This window comes from Dipodomys merriami, unplaced genomic scaffold (assembly GCF_024711535.1).
Source record: "Dipodomys merriami isolate MVZ:Mamm:240054 unplaced genomic scaffold, mDipMer1.0.p SCAF_3, whole genome shotgun sequence".
NCBI classification, from domain to species: Eukaryota; Metazoa; Chordata; class Mammalia; order Rodentia; family Heteromyidae; genus Dipodomys; species Dipodomys merriami.
Genome location: NW_027204492.1, coordinates 41,561,314 through 41,581,147, shown reverse-complemented (window position 1 = coordinate 41,581,147; position 19,834 = coordinate 41,561,314). Strand labels below are relative to the sequence as shown.

Genomic DNA, 19,834 nt, shown 5'->3' with positions numbered 1-19,834 from the left:
CACACACACACACACACACACACACACACACACACACACACACAGAATGTATTTGAATCACAATATAATCCTTAAGGAAGGACTGTGTACTAGTAACAGTACAATCCTTTGTGCAGATGGATTATTCAGACCAAACATATTATAGTACTTTATGCAGATAAGGGCTGTAGTTTTTTATGAAGATGAAGGACTGTGTTTGCACCCAACAGAGTAAAGTCCTTGCAAATGAAGGACTGTATTTGTGCCCAGCACAACTCAGGGCTTTTTTTTGCAAATGGATTAATTGCACCAAGTATAATACTTTATGTAAGCACATAAGGGTCTGAGTTTCATCTGCCACAGCCCAGTCTTTTAGGATGATGAAAGTCTATGTTTGTACCCAAAACAGTACAGTCCTTTTTGGAAATAAAAGACTCTTTATACAAAAATAAGTAAAGAGTTTTATGCAAATGAAGGACTATAATTGCTCCAATTGCAGAATAGTTCTGCCTAAGGATGAAGGTCTGTGTTGTACCAAACACAGTCCACTCCCATACAGAAATTAAGGACTGGGTTTGTACCACAGTGCAGATCTTTATGAAAGATTGTGTTTACAACCAACAGGGTACAGTTCATTTTGTAAATGAAATTCTGTTTGCAAAAAGCACAGTACAGTTCTTTATGTAGATGAAGGGTGTAAGTATAGGACTGTTTCCACCAAGAGTAGTACAGTCCTTTAGGCAGATGAAGAACTGTTTGACCCATCACAATGCAGTCCTTTATGGAACAAAAGACTATTTTGTACCAAAAATGTTCACTCCTTATGCAAATTAGGGATTTTAATTATATCAATAATAATACAGACCATTATGAAGATGAAAGCCTGTATTTGCACCAAAAAAAATTCTGCTTTAGAGAGATGTAGAATTATGTTTGGAGTTCTGCAATTGGACACTCCAACTGGAGACGCCAGTTCTGGCTTTTTGTGGATTAATTGGACATAGTCTCATGTACTTTTCTACGTGGGCTGGCTTAGAACTGTGGTCCTAAGATCTCAGTCCATTGAGTAGTCAGATTAGAGGCATTTCTCTAAATTTTGACCAAACTGTAAATTCAATCTTCTATGTGTTTTAATATAATGTACTTTTTTTTTCTTAATGTGGGCACAGGTTTGGACCTGAAGATTATAGACTTAGACTCCAAAAAAGTTTCAGATTTACTTATGTCAGCTGTTCAAGAGCAGTCACAAGGCCAGTAGGATTAACAACTCCAGTGAGATTTGTTAGAAAGATAAATCCAGGGACCTATCAGATCAACTGAAAAAGCAACTATAGATGGAACCTAGCAATTTGTGTTTTAACAGGCCCTCCAACTGATTGTGTTTGGAGAAGTTTGAGAATCACTGGCTTTGGTTGCCTGCTATACTGTATTTTGCTTACAATTTCTGGTGGGTGCACCATTCCCTGCAGTGAAAGCCCTTAAGAGCAAGCCCAGAGCCGGTGGCTCACGCCTGTAATCCTAGGTACTTAGGAGGCTGGGATCTGAGGATCACGGTTCAAAGCCAGCCCGGGCAGGAAAGTCCATGAGACTCTTTTTTTTTAATTTTAATTTTAATTTTTTGTGAACATACTGTACAGAGGGGTTACAATTATATGGACAAGATAATGAGTACATTTCTTATCAAGCATTGCAGCCTCCTCCTTTGTTTACCCTTCACATCCCTTGCCAGCCTCCCCCGGCCCCCCCATGAGACTCTTATCTCCAATAAAAACCACTAGATTACCCTTCACATCCCTTGCCAGCCTCCCCCGGCTCCCCCATGAGACTCTTATCTCTAATAAAAACCACTAGAAACTGGGAAGAGGCACTGTGGCTCAAGCGGTAGAGTGCTTGCCTTGAGCTGAAGAGCTGAGGGACAGCGACCAAGCCCAGAGTTCAAGCCTCACGACTGGTCAAAAAAAGAAAGAAAACCCAAAGAGTTCAGGAGTACTTCAAATGTTCACGCTATCAAGTCTGTGCATCTTGTACAACATTCCTACTAAGATTATACAACAAGGGGAGATCTTGCTCTTAGGTAATACTGATTTCTCTAGAGTGGTCCCTGGGTGTTGTATAGGCAAACACTATAAAAAAATAAACTAGCTTGATGTGAGCATTGGTGGCTCATGCCTATAATCCTAGCTATTCTGGATGCTGAGATATGAGGATCATGCTTTGAGGCCAGCCTGAGTAGGAAAGTCCTTGAGACTCTTATTAACCACCAAAACAAGCGAAAGTGGAGCTGTGGCTCCAGTGTTAGATTGCTAACCTTGAGCAAAAGCTCAGGGACAGAACTCAGGCCCTGAGTTCAAGCCCCAGGACCAACCGGCATGTGCAGACATACACTCCCCCCTCAAAAAATAAAACATAAAAAATAAAATAAAAAAAAAACCTAGCTTGGTGCTTATGTTCTCTCTGTTTCCGGTTAGCACCACAAGACCTAAACCTAAATATGCTTGGATAAGCAAATTGTCTGAAGGAAACTTTTCCCTTTTGTTTACTTCAAAACAGAGGTTAAAACGCCATATTCAAAAAATGTTTGAAACTTCATAATCCAGGGAAATCAGGTTCTTCCCAGCAGATTTTTTAAACCGAGTATGCATCTATGTCTAACTCCTTACCTATGATTAAAAGCAGATTGCATCCCTCGATCTGTAAAAGGTGAGAATAAAGTCTAAGGGTGAGAAAATAAAGCCTTTCCTCAAGCAGAGGCTCTAACACAGTACTCAAAACAGAGCAAGTACAGAATTCAGAATCTGAAACTATCAGCTTTGATCATGCCAGTATAATCACCCTAAAGGGATTCTGCTCAGTCTTATCCATGCCCGGCCAACGACCCGTTTTAGCTGTTTCTTCCATCCGGTCGCCAGCTTTTTATAGCTCCTGTCTCCAACAAAAGATGTAGAACATTTGAACGTGAACACGGACTACAATTAAATGCCCGCTCAGTCCCATGGTTACGTCATCAAACTGCACCCACCAGGGCACTCGGTTCGTCACTTTCTTCCGACTCCACATCTTCATTCATTTCTGTTCCGCTTTCTCCGCTAAGCTGCTAGCCAGAAGTGCCGATCTTTCGTCGGATAAGTATTCCAAACGTATGCTTCGTCCATTTACCTGTGCCCGACGGCCCTGCAACCTCAAAGAATTAAGGTGGTGTCAGTGTCCAAAGGGTCATTGTTCCGTACGCTCCATATAAAGGCAGACACGATAGAAAGTGCACAGCTTATTTCCTTTGCTCCCACAATCCTCTTCGCCCCACCTCCAGCCCTCATTTTAACCCCTTTGCAGCTAGGAGTTTTTGCGTGAACTTGCATATTGAGGCCTTTTAAGGTAAAAGGCGTAAAAGCTTGTCCAGCGCCGGTGGGTCACGCCTGCAATACTAGCTACTTGGGAGGCTGAGATCTGGGGATCGCGGTAATAAACCAGCCCGGCCAGAAAAGTCCCCGTTAGGCTCCTCTCCAATTAACCACTCTAAAACCGGAAGTAGCTATGTGGCTCTAGTTGTAGAGCGCCACCTTGAACCCAAAGAGACTAAGGGACAATGTCCAGGCTCTGAGTTCAAGCCCCAGTACTGGCACACACACACACACACATACACACACATACACACACACACACACACACACACACACACACACGAAAAAACAGCCCGGCGCCGGTGGCTCATGCCTGTAATTCTAGCTACTCAAGAGGCTGAGATCTGAGGATAGTTCAAAGGCCAGGGCAGGAAAGTCTGTGAGATTCTTATCTCTAATAAGCCACCAGAAAACCGGAAGTGGCCCTGTGGCTCAAGTGGTAGAGTGCTTGCCTTGAGCTGAAGAGCTCAGAGAGCTCTCAGAAGAAAAAGAAAAAAAGAGCTCAGAGACAAATGAAAAACAAACAAACAAACAAACAAACATAAAAGCTGCCACAAAGGAGAGGACTCAAATAGTAATGGTCATAAGAAGCCCCAAGCTGCCTTTCACTGTGACACATAGGCCCCAATATTGCCTACTTAAATTGAGGCCACTGAAGAAAAAAGTACAAAATCCTCTCTTCATCTCACATCACTGTTGTGATAAAGCTGGATAGTATCAAAGATTTTGCCTGTTTTCAAACAATACTGAGACTCTAATATACTCTTTTGACTCCAGCCAAATTAGTGACAATTTCTATATTAGCTGTTTCTATGGTCAGATATTTCAGCCTTCCAGAAAGAATAAGGAACTCCTCTTTCCCAGATGAAACAATACAAGAATAATGTTCATTCTTGGAATGTACAGGACCCAGGGCTCACACCCATCACACTCAGTTCTCCGGCAGGTACAAAGTTCTTTCTCCCTGTCCCCAGGGAAGGAATAGTGATGGTGAAAGAACACAGGATGTCCCCAAGTTTCCAGTGGTAAATGAGGCACAATGCCTTTGCCCCACCTCTAAAGCTTCCACAACTCCCTGAACTGCTTCTACTCCCTCCTGGCATTTCAGAGCCTGTTGTCCTTCATGCCTAGGAAATCCTCTGTATTTGAATTGTAGATGAACAATGTTGTCTCCCCCCCCTCCCCACACACACACCCAACCAAACCAATAACATCACTATGCCTTGGCTTGGCCTTCTACTTAAAGGTGAGTAAATGTAAAAAGGAAACAGATGCCATGATAAAGATTTTTGCTCAATTTTCTCCATTTGTTCTTGGACTTAACATTGACTCACATTGTGGTGCTCCAGAATTACTCTTTGAGACTATACTAAAGCTGGTTTCCACCCAGCTTAGTTTTGTCTCACCTCCTTTTCCTGCTTCCTTCTTGCTCCTGTATGTAAGAGCACTCCCTCAATAAGCCACTTATCTAAAAATTATGTCCTACATAGACTCTGCTTTAAGGAATCCCTTATGGAAGACTCACACTTATTTCCTGGTTGTTAAGAGGACTATGTAAAGGTGAACCTATTCACCCCTCCATTGTGGGTAGAGAAGCTATATCTGTCTCTGGGGAGATCAGGAGTAACGTAAGGTACAAGTAGACAGGATCCCTCAAATTGAATTTAGGCTTAATGCTAACTTGAATCAACACAAGGCTCAGCCTATTCCTTATTGTTGGGAGCCAACTATCTCACTGGAACATCTTGAGGTTGAGTTTACAGAATCCTACCTTTTCACCCCGCCCTAAGTAAACACCCTGCAGCTACTAACGACCACCTTTTCACCTTGCCCTAAGCAAGCGCCCTGCAGCTGCTTTGGCCAATGAAAAGGCTTCCTTAACGGCCAATGAAAAAGCTTCCTTATTCCAAGCATATAAATACCCCTGTGTGAAAAATAAAAATTGGCAGCTTGATCAGAATCCTTGTCTTGCTGTCATTCTTCGTGTCTCTTGTCCCTTCATTCCTTCTTGCTTAGGTTCATTGCCCTGGTTGAAGTCCTGCGGGTCGGGACACTTATATATCCTGCTGACACTAACACCTGTTCTGTCAAATTGGAAATGAAGACATAGGTGCTCATGCTTCATTTTAAATTTTTTATTACAGAATTTGAACAAGACTTAGAATTGTTAGAAAAAAAGTTTGTATAAAAATTTGGTTTTGTTACTATTATTTTGTGATAGTAAAATAAGGGAGCTGAGTCTAAGTAATTTCTCACAGCCGTCCTGGTGCCTCTTGCTGGGTGGAGGGAATTCTCCCACCTGCTCATCTCCCAAGCGCTAACCTTCCTGGCTCCTGGCTCCCTTCCACGTATCCAAGCTCCCTCATGCCTTCCCATTCTCTCCTGTCTTGCCTCTCAGTTTGCCTCCTCCTCTTTCGGTGAAGATGCATCCACCATCTCCTCGGCACTCCCCTCATGACTACTCACTTGCTCTCTGGAATGACACACTTCCCTTACCATGGACTATGGCTTCTTTCTTCTCCTACCCTCAATCGGCGCTTTTGTAAGGTCCGCTCCTGGATGGCGAGCAGACTCCACCCTCCTCGCAGCAAAGTCTCCACCCAGTACCTGCGTTACCTAGGCAACTGGGACACCTGGAAGAGGTCACATCTGCATCCGCTGAGGTCACATCTGAATTTGATGTGGCCACACCTTTCCCCACCCATACCCTACATAAGGGCTAGCCCAGGCCCAGACTCCCTCCCTTTTTTCTCTCTCTGTTCGTTTCTAGCTCTTGCTGCTCTTTTCTTGCTCTCTTGCTCTCTCTCTTTCCCAGCCACGTGGAGTGCCAACCTTGCCTGGTCCCAGCAGGTCTACCCCTTACCTGAATACCACGTGAGTGCTACTGTTCTTACCCCTCTCTCTGCTCTTTTCTCTCTCTTTCCTCTCTTCCCAGCTCTCTCTCATTCCCAGGCCTTTCCCAGCCACATGGAGTGCCACCCTTGCCTGGTCCAAGCAGGTCTACTGAATAAACCTACCCCTTATCTGAATACCACGTGCGTGCTGTTGCAGTTCTTACTCGGCCACCTCTTTTTAAAAAACCTAACATAAATGGTGCCGTGACCCGGATAAAGGCTTAAAGTCAGGATAGCTGGGATTTCTCTGTTTTTTTCCCCTCGTTTTTTTTTTTTTTTTTGTTCTTCCCTTTTTGCTCTGAGGAATACCCGCAGTTCTGACGGCCTTTTGCGAACCAGTCTGTCTGCGGCGGAATCAACGCATCGATACCATTGCTGCCTTCACATCCACGTCCACACTTCTCTACTCTGGTGAGTGAAACTACTCTACGGCTCTCTGTCGCTCAGTCTCTGTCCAGACGTGGCGCCATGCCAGAGAGCTCCTACGGCCTTTAGCTGAAAGGCGGTCACCTCTGAAGCCGAGGACGCTTGGCTTTGGGGGCTTGGCCATTTCACTCTAGAGGGCTCTGGGGGAAGTCGGGACGCCGCTTCTGCCTGGTCAGCTCTCCTTCACTCACCAGACTGACTCTACTCATTTAATGGGGTGCTACGAATCACGCCTGAGTCGTGAAACCCCTTTGAAATGTCTCCCGCGCTCCCTGGAAAGCCAGAGAGCCTCATTTTTATGCCATTCTCAGAAGCACAGTTTTTGCTACTGCAATGGTAAATGGTCAGAAGTTTAATTACAGGCTCTTTGCTCTCTCTCTGCCATTCATGGGCAACTTTCTACCCTTTTTTTCTACAACTTTTTGGCTTGTGCCTTGAAGAGTGCGACGCAGGCTGGGTCCCAGGGACCCCCCTCTAGGTTCCCTCTCAAAGGCTAGCCAATGTAGGCTTAATCTATTCAGGCTTTCTTTGCATTCTTTCAGAAATTCGCCATCTTGAATCTGCCATCTTGGCCACGTGGTGGGTTAAGGGTTTGGCCCCATCTGACCCTTAACCTTCCACTAAGTTTACTACTCCATCTATTCTAAGGTGCCTTGCTAACAAGTTGCTCTTTTCACAAGCCCTAGTAACTGAGGCCCAACCATCTGATGTGCTTTGTTAGCAAAGATGTCTAAATGTTGTCAAAATTTTAGGTTTTGAGTTTTGCCTTTTTTGTTTTGTGTTGTGTATTCTACTACTGACTACGTGATTCTAAAATACTGGGCATATCTATGCTAAAATTTTCATCACATCTAATGAGTTTTGTCATTTCAAAATATTTGTTGGCAATTCTTGATAAGAACCAGGTAAGCTCTACTTATTCTACTTGATCTCCTTGTTGCCTTAATTGGAAATAATAAAGGGCTTTTGTGGCAAAGATTTCAGTTCAAAGCCAGCTCGGGCTAAAAAGTCCCTAAGACTCCGTCTCCCAGCTAAACTCTGCAAGTGGTACTATAACTCAGTGTGGTAGAGTGCTAGCCTTGAGCAGAAGTGCTCAGGGACAGTGCCCAGGCCTTGAGTTCAAACCTCCTTAAATACTAGTGGTACTATAACTCAAAGTGGTTCAGTGCTAGCCTTGAGCGGAAGCGCTCAGGGACAGTGCCCAGGCCTTGAGTTCAAATCTTGAATACCAACTGGGACAAGCCATCCCAGCAACGAGCACCTAGACTCAGCCAGTCTAGGGAACAAGGGAACGTGGAAAGGAGTAAGAGGAGATGATGTCACATCAGCTACTTTGTGCCTGCCCTTTCAAAATTAACCTGAGCTGGGAGGTCAGTAGGAGTAAGAAGCCTGCCCATCCAATGTCTATACCTGTCTACCTATTAACTGAACAGGGATTTATATTCTTGCCTTTGTCACCTGAATTCTCTACCTAGTCGCCAGCTGTCAGAAGTAACTAGGGACATTTCTACCAACATTTTCAGCCCCAAGTCCTTCCTCTTGCCATTTATTTGCTCTCTAGTATTTTTTTTTCCAGCCCCTCAATGCTCATGAGACTTCTCCAGATTTCATCTAAGGACTCACGCAACCAAGGGACAGCTGCTGTTCACTGCCTTCTCTGGGAGGAGACCAAATTCCAGCCTTTTACCCCTATTGTCGACGCCCCTTGTCAGCAGGAAGTAGCCAGAGAGAATCCTCTCCCTATTTCATGATTATTAAAAGGCTGGAATGTAAGGTCCGCTCCTGGATGGCGAGCAGACTCCACCCTCCTCGCAGCAAAGTCTCCACCCAGTACCTGCGTTACCTAGGCAACTGGGACACCTGGAAGAGGTCACATCTGCATCCGCTGAGGTCACATCTGAATTTGATGTGGCCACACCTTTCCCCACCCATACCCTACATAAGGGCTAGCCCAGGCCCAGACTCCCTCCCTTTTTTCTCTCTCTGTTCGTTTCTAGCTCTTGCTGCTCTTTTCTTGCTCTCTTGCTCTCTCTCTTTCCCAGCCACGTGGAGTGCCAACCTTGCCTGGTCCCAGCAGGTCTACCCCTTACCTGAATACCACGTGAGTGCTACTGTTCTTACCCCTCTCTCTGCTCTTTTCTCTCTCTTTCCTCTCTTCCCAGCTCTCTCTCATTCCCAGGCCTTTCCCAGCCACATGGAGTGCCACCCTTGCCTGGTCCAAGCAGGTCTACTGAATAAACCTACCCCTTATCTGAATACCACGTGCGTGCTGGTGCAGTTCTTACTCGGCCACCTCTTTTTAAAAACCTAACAGCTTTCTCTCTACATTCTTCAGGGCTTTCACCACACTCATGCACACTGATTCATTTTCCTGTCCATTGTGTGTCTTCAATCCTCCCCCCCCTCCCTGGGCTCTTTTTACCCTCCCTGCAGTTAGCATTCCCCTGCCTTCTTTAGGGCCTGTGCCTCTTTCCACTCTTCGGCCTCCTTGTTGTGCTTGTGGCACCCCACACATCTTTCCACTGCCTTTGCTCAATTGGCAGAATCTCCCATAGTCCCCTTTCTTGCCACTAGATGCATCCCAGGCTGGCTGTACTGGTGTGGCACAGCAGCTGAGACCCTTGTAATGTCAAGCTAATTGGGCAGTGGTGTCTCCTCCTGTGGTCTCCATTAGTTGCTTCTCACCTGTGCAATGCCCATTTTCTTTTCTCTGAACAAAGCAATGCAGTATAGGAATAGTGGCTGAGGCACTATTGTCTTCCTTTCAGAAACAACAAAGGTAGGCTGGGAAGGGAATCAGTGGTTGAGTACTTGCCTTGCATGCATGAGGCACTGGGATCGATTCCTCAGCACCACATAAGCAAAAACAAACAAACAAACAAACAAAAAACTGCAAGTGGCGCTGTGGATCAAGTGGTAGAGCCCTAGCCTTGAGCTGAAGAGCTGAGGGACAGAACCTAGGCCCAGAGTTCAGGCCCCACTACTGACGCCCCGCCCCCCCCCAAAAAACAGAAACAACAAAGGAAATCATCCTTAGGAAACAAAAACCCATGTACAATAGACTAGTGGGTAAAAGATTTGTCAGGCTGAAGGAACTTTACTCAGTATGAAAATAAGTCGAATCAAAGGAAAGAAAAAAAATCAAACACAGCTGTTCTCTTTCCTTTCTCCCTGTGTTCAGCAGGAGGAAAGGATTTTTCAAGTAATTAAAGAAAAGCTCTAGCACTTTATTGTCCTGCTGCAAATGCAGCCTCCTCCACCCTTAGATTTCTTATTGTTCCATCGTCCTGAATACATGTAATTATTCTACGTCTGGTATTATCTATTCCACACAAACAGCAGAGTATCTTTCTCAACTTTTGTCCTATACCACAAGGATCTACCAAAAATAAGCATCCACAGAATAGGAGGAATTGAAAGGATGCTTCCCTGTCTAGTGGAAAATTTAGAGGAAAAAGATCCTGCACTTGCTATACACATGAGCACACACACACACACACACACCCCTGAAAAGTTACATGGTTCTCTCAGGACTCGAAAAAGGCATAATTATAATGCGTTACAGCCCTCCTATTGCACTATGCTTGGGCTATACTGTAGGGATGTAGTCTTCACCCACACACAGCCTGGAAAGTGACAGGCTCGTCTTCAAACTGCCTCAAGAGTCATCTTTCCTCTGGTTGCAAAATCGGCTATGATTTCCTCCTGGGCACATGGCTCAATATATGTTTTTACATAGACAGGCATGGATGAGAAAGTCATTTTTCAAGAACTCACATCTTCAGATGTACATATGTATAGACACATAGCTGAGCTTGGAAACTTTGTATTGAGGGGGGACATCTTGTGGATTATCTTGGAATTGAGCATTTAAAGAAGGAAGGCCAGTAACAGAAACACCAAGGCAGATGATGGATGATACAGCCACTTTATGAAGGACTTCCTATAAGTCAGGCCCAGTAGTAGGAACTTTACATACATTTGCTCACTTGATCCTCAGAGTAAGCCTAGAAAGTAGGGAGTCTTTTCTTGTTCTGCAGGTAGGAAAACTGAAATTCGGGGAGACAAATAAGTATCTTACCTAAAGCTTCACATCTGCTAAATGGAAATGCCAGGACTCAATATAGATTTCTGAGACTCAAAAGTTAACCCGTTTTCCTTGTAATATCACCAATACTCTTAGCAACACTATGAGAACTGGCACTCTGTAGTTCGTTGGTTAAGAGTGCAGGCTTTAGGGCTGGGATGTAGCTCAGTGGCAAAGCGCTTGCCTAGCAAGTGCAATGTCCTGGGTTCGATCCCCAGTACCAAAAAAGAAAAGACAAAAAAAAAATACAGTTAAGAGTGCAGGCTTTGGCGCCACACTGCTTGAGTTTGATTCCAGCTCTGTTGGGTAGCCTTGACAAAGAAACATATCCAGATGACCCTATTGGCTCACTTCCTCCTTCTTTTAGGTAGTTTAGCAGAGAGCTGGCTCAGCTGCACCAAGCCTGTCTTCAGAAAGAAAAGGCTTTTGGCTAATGTTACTACTTCTCATAGGCAAAGCTGTTCCTAAGGCCTTCGGTATGCAAATGCTGGCCCTCCATAAGCATAGCCCATTTCCTAGTATGTTCCCTGGGACGAGAGGTCTTTTAGTATGTTTCTTACCACTTTAAAAGATGAGGTGCCATCGTAAACCATCTCAGGTTAATCTATAAAGAATATGTCACACAAGGTTGGGTCAGGGTTCCTTCTTGCTCATGGTGTACTCTCTGTTTGAGTCTAATTCTAATGTGCTGACCTAGGCAGACTCCACCCTTGCTGGAAACTTAACCACACAGAGTGCATACAAAACATCTCGGGCTGGCCTGGCAGGTGGCATAATGAGATTTCTGGGGACTGCATGCACTCTGCTCTGCCTTCACTTTTAAAGATCAGTCACACAGAAAGCCACAGTATATCTGTACCGTGTGGAACTAGGTGATGTGTACATGATTCCCTTCATGACAAAACTTGAACACACTCTGGTTTCCTCACCTCTAAAGAGGGTGAGATGAGAGCATTCAGAGCATCCATATAATCAGGACTGTGATGTTATTTAATAAGTACTCACTAAACATTAGCTACAAAGATAGCTGTATTCAGACTAGAAAATGATCTGAGAGCTCATTGGGCATAGGTCTCTTACTTTACAGATGAGGAAAGAGGCTTAGAAAATTGAAAGAAATTAAAACAAGGAGATTCAAGTACATAGTGGTACAATGAAAAAAGATCTTCCTCTCCCAGCCCAATAGGACTTGAAATGGTGGTGTATAAAAACAGCTTTGTAAAATGAGTGCAGTATTATATATCCCAAGGGTGCCAACTACTTAAAAGAGCCTTTAATCAAGTCCTTTTAGAATGTGATAAGTCCCTCTCCCTTACCCTTCTCTCTGCCCAGCCAGATCATCACCATGCTGAACATTTAAAAGCCCAGCTCAAACATCACCTCTAAAAAGCTTCTCTTCTTTCCAGCCTCACCCTCACCTCCTCTGAATTCTTACAGCACTTGTCATCTCTGCATACCATTTAGCACATAATACTCCCTTGTATTCTTGTGTAATGTTTCATGCTGTGAATCTCCTCTGCCTAGCTCAACTGTGGGTTCCTGAAAGGCAGGGAATATCTATCTCCTCTTCTTCACCTGTCTTACATCCAGTCCAAGAATTAAGCTGAGTGACTACTGATAGATATGTATTATCTCTTTGCTAAGTTTTAGATTCCTTTTATTAAAAACAAACAAACAAACGGGCACTTGCTGGGCAGGAGTGGCTTGCAACTATGATCCTAGCTTCTCAGGAAGTTGAGGTCTAAGGACCCCTTTGAAGCCAAGCCAGGCAAGAAAGTTCATGAGAATCTTATCTCCAATTTACCACTAAAAAGCTGTAAATGGAACTAAGGCTTAAGTGGCAGAACGCTAGCCTTGAGCAAAAAAAAAAAAAAAAAAAAAAAAAGCTAAGGCAGAGCCCAAGCTCTGAGTTCAAGGCAAGCAAACACACACACACACACACACACACACACACACACACACACACACACACACACACACACAGACACACACACACAGTGTAAACACATACACACAGTGTAAACATACACACACACAGTGTAAACACACACACAGTGTAAAAAGAAGCACATTTGAGCCACCATAAAAAGAAAGTCAGATGTATACAATGTCAAAACACACAGGACTTATTTAGAAGCTCATTCAGAATGGTCCCTAAATACTACATACTGTGTATACTAGGAACTGTTTTTAGAAGTTTCTCTACACCTACATAATATCCTTCTTGTATAAATTCATAGAAGGCATCAGGCTGTATTCCAAGCATTCTATACATATTAATTCATTGAATCTGTCCACTAAATTAGGTACTAGAATATCTCCATTTTACAAATGGTAAAATTAGTCTCACAGTGGTAAGCCACTACGTAGGATCATAGAGCTAGTAAGAAATTAAATCCAGATTCAAATCACACACACTGGCCTTAGAGCTCACACTTTGAACAGCTCTTGTGCAGCAGTGTGTGTATGTGTGCGTGTGTGTGTGTGTGTGTGTGTGTATGTGTGTGTGTGTGAGATCTGACTTCTCCAAAGCAGAAGCCCAAATATTTTCTGTGATAAAGCAGATGAGAAAAGCCTGCCCCTACAAAGTTACAATACGATTACTACATAATGCCACGACAACTGACAAGTGGAGAGAGCAATCAAATAGCAGCTGCTATGCTGTTACAGTTGTTAAGCACCAGTACACTGTGTGCATTCTCTCTTTGAATCTTTACTACAACCTTATGAGGTTGATGGTTTTATCTCTATTTTTTCAGGTAAAGAGGTGGATGTTTACAGAAATAGAAGGTTAGTTCAGAGGTGGGAACTGAATATTAATCTTATGCCCTACACTATATGCCATATGCCATCTTCAGGTCTTGGTTTTGCATAGGTGAAGAAGGTTGGAGCTTAGGTTTTCACTCTAAACTGGCTCTATTACTTGGTATTAAGCAAGGAAGCTTGAGTATAACCATGTCGCTCTGGAGAGCCACTAAAGCCAGGGTTACCAGAGAGGACCAAAAAAGATAAGAGCTACAAAACCACTAAAACTCAGAGCTAGGAGCATGTAAGAATTCTGAGACATATGAAATGATGGTAATATGAAGGCACACAATGGGCATCAGACATTCTCAAACCCAAGTGGACCTCAGAGCTGGGTCCCCATCCCAATTTCTAATACATTATGGCTCAGGCAGAGCGAGATGATTTGCATGTCTAACCTGGTCCCAGCTGATGCTAACACTGAACATCTTGGGACCACAATTTTTTTTGGGGGGGGGGGTCCGGTCCTGGGGCCTGAACAATGGGTCTGGGCACTGTCCCTCAGCTCTTCAGCTCAAGGCTAGCACTCTACCACTTGAGCCACAGAGCCACTTCCTGCTTTTTTCTTTTTTCTTATGTGGTGCTGAGGAATTGAACCCAGGGCCTCAGGCATGCAAGGCAAGTGCTCTACCACTGAGCTACCTTCCCAGCCCTGGGACCACACTTTGAGAATCAATACAATAGGTGATTCTGGGTAGAAGGCAAAACCACTTAAATTTTACCGAACATCATGTCCCGGGCCCTACATGCTTCATGGTCTCTACAGTGCACCTGTAGGTAGGCTCAGTTATACTGTTATTAAAAGACCAGTCCTGACTATAAACAAGAACTTCCCTCATACATATCTTTTAAAATGGCAACAATCAGTTTCTGCCTTAATCTCAATTGCTGCTTTAGAAATTCAATGCCCAATCAGCTTTAAAAGAAGTCCTTGCCAGGAGCCGGTGGCTCACACTTGTAATCCTAGCTACTCAGAAGCCTGAGATCTGAGGATCAGGGCTCAAAGCCAGCTCAGGCAGGAAGTCCATAAGACTCTCATCTCCACTAAGGTATTCACAAGAAGCTGCAAGTGGTGCTGTGGTTCAAGTGGTAGAGCGCTAAACTTGAACACAAAGAAGCACAGCAACAGCACGCAGGCCCAGAGAGACTTCAAGCACAGGGCCAGCAAAAAAAGAAAAAGAGAAAGAGAAAGAAAAAGAAAAAGAGGAAGAGAAAGAAAAAGAAGTCATGTTTGAATAATGTCACACCACCAAGCCTGGAATTCTGCTCTGACTGGAATTTGCAGCTCCTTGACTGATACATTGCTTCCTGTTGTCTGGCATGCCTAGTGAACCACAAATGATTATCCTCAGCATAATCTCTCTGCTCCCTCCCAATGGTCTCCCCCATCTCTCCCTTCCCTTCTATGAATGTGGAATGGTAGAAACCAATGGTTAAAAAAATGGAACCAGGAGGATTTGGGAAGAAAAAAGAGCCCTAGAGTCACCTGTCTTTAGAAGAGACTCCATGCTAAGGCAAAACACATACATGATTGAGGTCAGCTTTCCCAGAGTCACATAAAAGATCAATTTGGGGAACCAACAACCTCAGCAATTAATGAAAAACATGTTTTTGCCTATGATGAATCCTCTGAGTTTTATATCATGTAAGGCCTGAGTAGAACAAAGAACAATATGACATTGCATGTGAACTGCAAACTAAATGAGCTAAAGATGTGCTGTGAAAGTAGTATGAACTACCTGAGTAGCATCCCTATGTTTATTCATCATTACATCATACATTCATATGTGTATTCATACATTCATCATACAGTAGTACACCCTACATCATAGAATTTTTGCAACGATTAAGAGGATATCTGGGAAGCACATAGCTGCCTTCAGTGACTTGCATGTAGGAAGAACTATTCTTATTTACTATTTGTACAATTTACTGTGTAGTTACCTCTGAACTCACAAGATGATCCAGGAAGGGAATTCACATCTTGGGAGTCACCACCAAATAGCTGATTATTTTAAAATGATCCTGGGGTGGGGGAGGCGGCTTTCCCCTTCCCCATTCAGAGGTAACACCTATGAATTTTAACCAGTTTTAAGTGGAAGCCAAGTGAAAGATATCTCATAAAAACCTCAGCTGAGAATATAAAAAAATGTAAAATCAATTTTCCTAAAAGACAATTAGAAAAAAAGCAAATCGCTCAGTATTTTTTTTATTAATTTGTAATCTTGTCTGCCAAACAGGAATTTTTTAGGTTAATCTGCTTCTGTGAATCCTCAGTTGAAGCCACTGTCATTTTTCTGACAGGCACACATCTTTTCTAAAAGCCACCTCTGACACAGGCGGGGCTGGGCCTTTGCAAAAACCAGCCCAAAGCAGAAGCAGATACCTTAAGAAACCAACGGTGTGTGTGTGTGTGGTGATGTCAAATAAATTAACGAGGCACAGAATACAATGGTTTGGTGTTCAGATGGCATCTTTTGTTCTTCAAGGGAAGACAAGAAATGGGAAAGGCCACCTGGGAAGAAACAACCATATTTTATATTTTACTGGTCCGGAGAAACTGGACTTTGAAGTGGGGCACACCTTGCACACACAGTTCATTTATTTGCACTCATGAATCTCTTAATTTAACCAGAAAATAAACACCAACTTCATTTTAAAAACAACAACAATAGCAATACAAAGGGTTTCCAATTTTTCAGCAGAAAAATAACCTGAAACCAGCACCACCTGGTAAACGTTATACTATCAAAAGCTCACGCCACATTTGCTGACCCGTGGCCCACAACCAAACAGAGGGCCATCAAGGACAAGTGCTATCAGCAGGGCTAGAAGAACATGCTTTGACTGGGGGTGGCTTCACGCCAATTCCTCAGAGAGAAGGCTAGAAGGACCTTATTCTTGTTTAGGTCTTGGTGTAGAGAGAATATAGCAATGTGGAGACCACACCTTGGTTCTTGCATTCAAGAAAAACTACAAACCTATTAATTTCTGATCATTTGTCAGACTGCTCTCTGAAGAATCTTAGTCCATCCCCAACCCATCTAGGTGTGGGAAATCTTTTAAACTTTTTTAAACTACCAATGTGAATCATTCTTCCAGTGAAGCAAACTCCTGGTAGATTCAGGATTGTTGTAGGTTAACATTGTGGCCAAGTGATCAAGCATCCTGCTCACAGTCCAGAGCTTGTTTAAGTCTGACTGAACTTCACTCACTGACGTTTTCAGGTTACAGGAGGAAATCAAGTGTGTCCTGAGGAGGCAGACAGCGGCCTGGTCCTGGCCAAGTGGCATGAGCCCCCGCTCCTGCGCCTTCTGCAGTGACTCCATGGTGCTGTGTAGCTTGCCCACTCTTCTCTCCAAGTCAATCATGATATGATAGAGGGTCAGGTTGGACTCCACCAGGCTTTCCAGATGGTACAGGTTCAGGTTGGCCTCTGCCAGGTGTTCCACGTGCTGTTCATACCTTCCTCAAATCTGACAAAAGAAACTTTTCATCCAAATCAATACAAAAAGACAAAGAAGGACATCACATATTAATACAGGGAATAATCCAAGAAGAAGATATCAACAATATCAATTTATACTCTCCAAACTTTGGGGCACCCAAATACATTGAGCAAATATTCTCAGACTTACAGAAAAAATAGACCCAAATACAATAATACCAAGAGAGTTTACTAGTCCACTCTCAACAAAGGACAGGTCTACCAACCTGAGGATTAGCAAAGAAGCCTCTGAATTAAATAATACCATATCCCAAATGGACTTAATCGACATATACAGAGTTTTCCACCTAGCAACCCAGTGTACATTCTTCTCAGCAGCCCATGGAACTTCCTCCAAAATAGATCATATCATAGCTCACACAGAGTTTAAGAGGAGACCGTGTGGTGGATGCATAGCCAGCAATGGTAAGTATGAAAAGTCCAACGTGGGGTTCCTCTGCCTTTCTGCAGTTTGGTTCAAGGAGGTGCCATCTAGGAGGCGGGTTGACCCACAGAAAGAGGATGGGGGGGCGATCCAATGACTCCTGACTCTGTCCCCTCCCAGGTGTTCAGCACCTGGAAGGTTTAGCAAGAAGCCAATTCAGCTCCAATGGAGAGCTGAACTGGGACTCCATGACGACAGGAGATGCGCCAGGAGACAGGATGAGCCATAAGACAGAACACAGGACACAATCAAGGAGAGACAGGTGGCACAGAGTCCAGCCTCCATCCTCTTGTATTTGCTTATCTACATTTGATCATCAATGCGGTGCTATTGCTGATTTTATTGAGTGCTCTGGCTGATCCATATCAGTACCACTTTTCAAGTTCTGAATTAGGAAGGGACTTTGAGTTCCTGGATGATGCCAACATGTATATTGCTATTGCAATTTCTCTTCTCATGATCCTGATATGTGCAATGGCTCCTTATGGAGCATACAAGCAACATGCTGCCTGAATCATCCCATTCTTCTGTTAGCAGATCTTCAATTTTGCCCTGAACACCTTGGTTGCTTGTTTATCCAAACTCCACTTGGGAATACATTTGACAGCTGCCTCCTGATTTTCCCTACAAAGATGACATAATGTCAGTAAATCCTACCTGTTTGGTCCTTATTATTCTTCTATTTATCAGCATTATCCTGACATTTAAGGGTTACTTGATTAGCTGTGTCTGGAATTGCTACTGCTACATCAATGGCAGAAATTCCACTGATGTCCTGGTTTATGTTACCAGCAATGACACTAAGGTCCTATTGCCCCCATACGATGATGCTACTGCTGTGAATGGTGCTGCCAAGGAGCCGCTGCTGGCGCTGCTGCCACAACCACCTATGTGTCTGCCTGAGATGGGGTGGAGGTGGGAGAAGCAGCTCAGCTTTGCAGACATCTGAATAATAGTTCGGTATGTTTAGTTCCTAGATGAGCTGTTTGAGTTGTCCATTGTAAAATACCATATTTTACAATTTAGTTATGTTGAGACCTTGTATAGTCTCATACATGTACTTTTAGCTAGAGTTCTGGGGTATTGTACCTGGGTAGGGTTCTTTCTGTAGGAATGGGGTGTAATTGAGATCCATTAGTGTGTTCCAGAAATATAGATAGACTTCAAGCCTCTATAGTCTACTTTTGTACCTACTCAGTCCCAAAGCTGGGCAATGGGTTAATTTTTCCCCTATCTTCTCTTTCTCATGAAAGTGTAAAACAAAATCAAAATTAGATCATGCTTTTTCTCAAACCATTCTAGTAGCCTTACACATCCTCAAACAAAAGAAAGAAAACAAAATAAGGAATATTAATTGTTCAGTCATTGCTTTAATGAGGTAAAGAGGCACCCTCATATATATGTTAGAAAGAATGATCCTACTATTTCTATGACATTTTAAATTTGCTGATCAAGGATTTTCTCCATGGGCTGAATTACAAGCAGTAAGCAATACTGGACAGTGATAGCAGAAACTTACTGAGTTCTGGGTGGTGGGGATATCTCCTCTTGTTAGAAGGGAACTGATCTGTACGGCACTGTCAGAGACCTAATGCCCCTTTTCTTCCAGTTTCCAGCCTACCTGATACTCTCTTTACTAAGTGTCCTGTCCTAACTTGATCCACAGATGCTATCCATTCACTTTTCAAGGAGAATTTACCCATATGGTAATTTCCTAAACATATGGAGACATGCTTCCTTTTTTTCCTGTAAGGTCCATTCTGCTACTTTGAATTTCCAGGTATGCCTAGTTATCTTTAAAGCATTCAGGCTTTAGAAAAAAATGAAGAAGGTGGTTTTCTTTGTGGAATATTGTTGTCTTCATTGCTTGTGGTCATTTTTTTGTGTTCATATTAAAAAGGTTCTTTTGGGGGGTGGGAGATGGGAAGGGATGGAAAGGGAAAACAAAGAGGAGGCAACAATGCATGTTAAGAAATGAACTCATTACCTTCCCCATATAATTGTAACCCCTTTGTACAGTATTTTCACAATAAAAAAAGAATATAGACTAAATAAATAAATAAATAAAAGGTCCTCTTGCTTGTTTGTTGTTGAATATGCTGTAAATGAAGGCTTTTGCAATTAAACTGACATTTGTCCATATCCAAGAAAAAAAACAAGAGGATCCATATAATCACTTGTGTGTAATCGCTTAATCTCAATAAAAATTATTTAAAATAAAAAAGAGATGAATCTGAAAGCAAAATACACTATTCAATTCGAAAATTCTTGTGAGGGGCCTCCTGCTCTGATGTTATGCTCTGACACCAAAAT

At 43.2% G+C, this 19,834-nt stretch overlaps 1 pseudogene; it reads left to right on the top strand.

The window, feature by feature from the left end:
* LOC138839778 (lysosomal-associated transmembrane protein 4B-like) overlaps positions 1 to 18,470 on the top strand; it is a 28,552-nt pseudogene extending 10,082 nt beyond the window's left edge.
* The last annotated feature ends 1,364 nt before the right edge of the window (positions 18,471 to 19,834 follow it).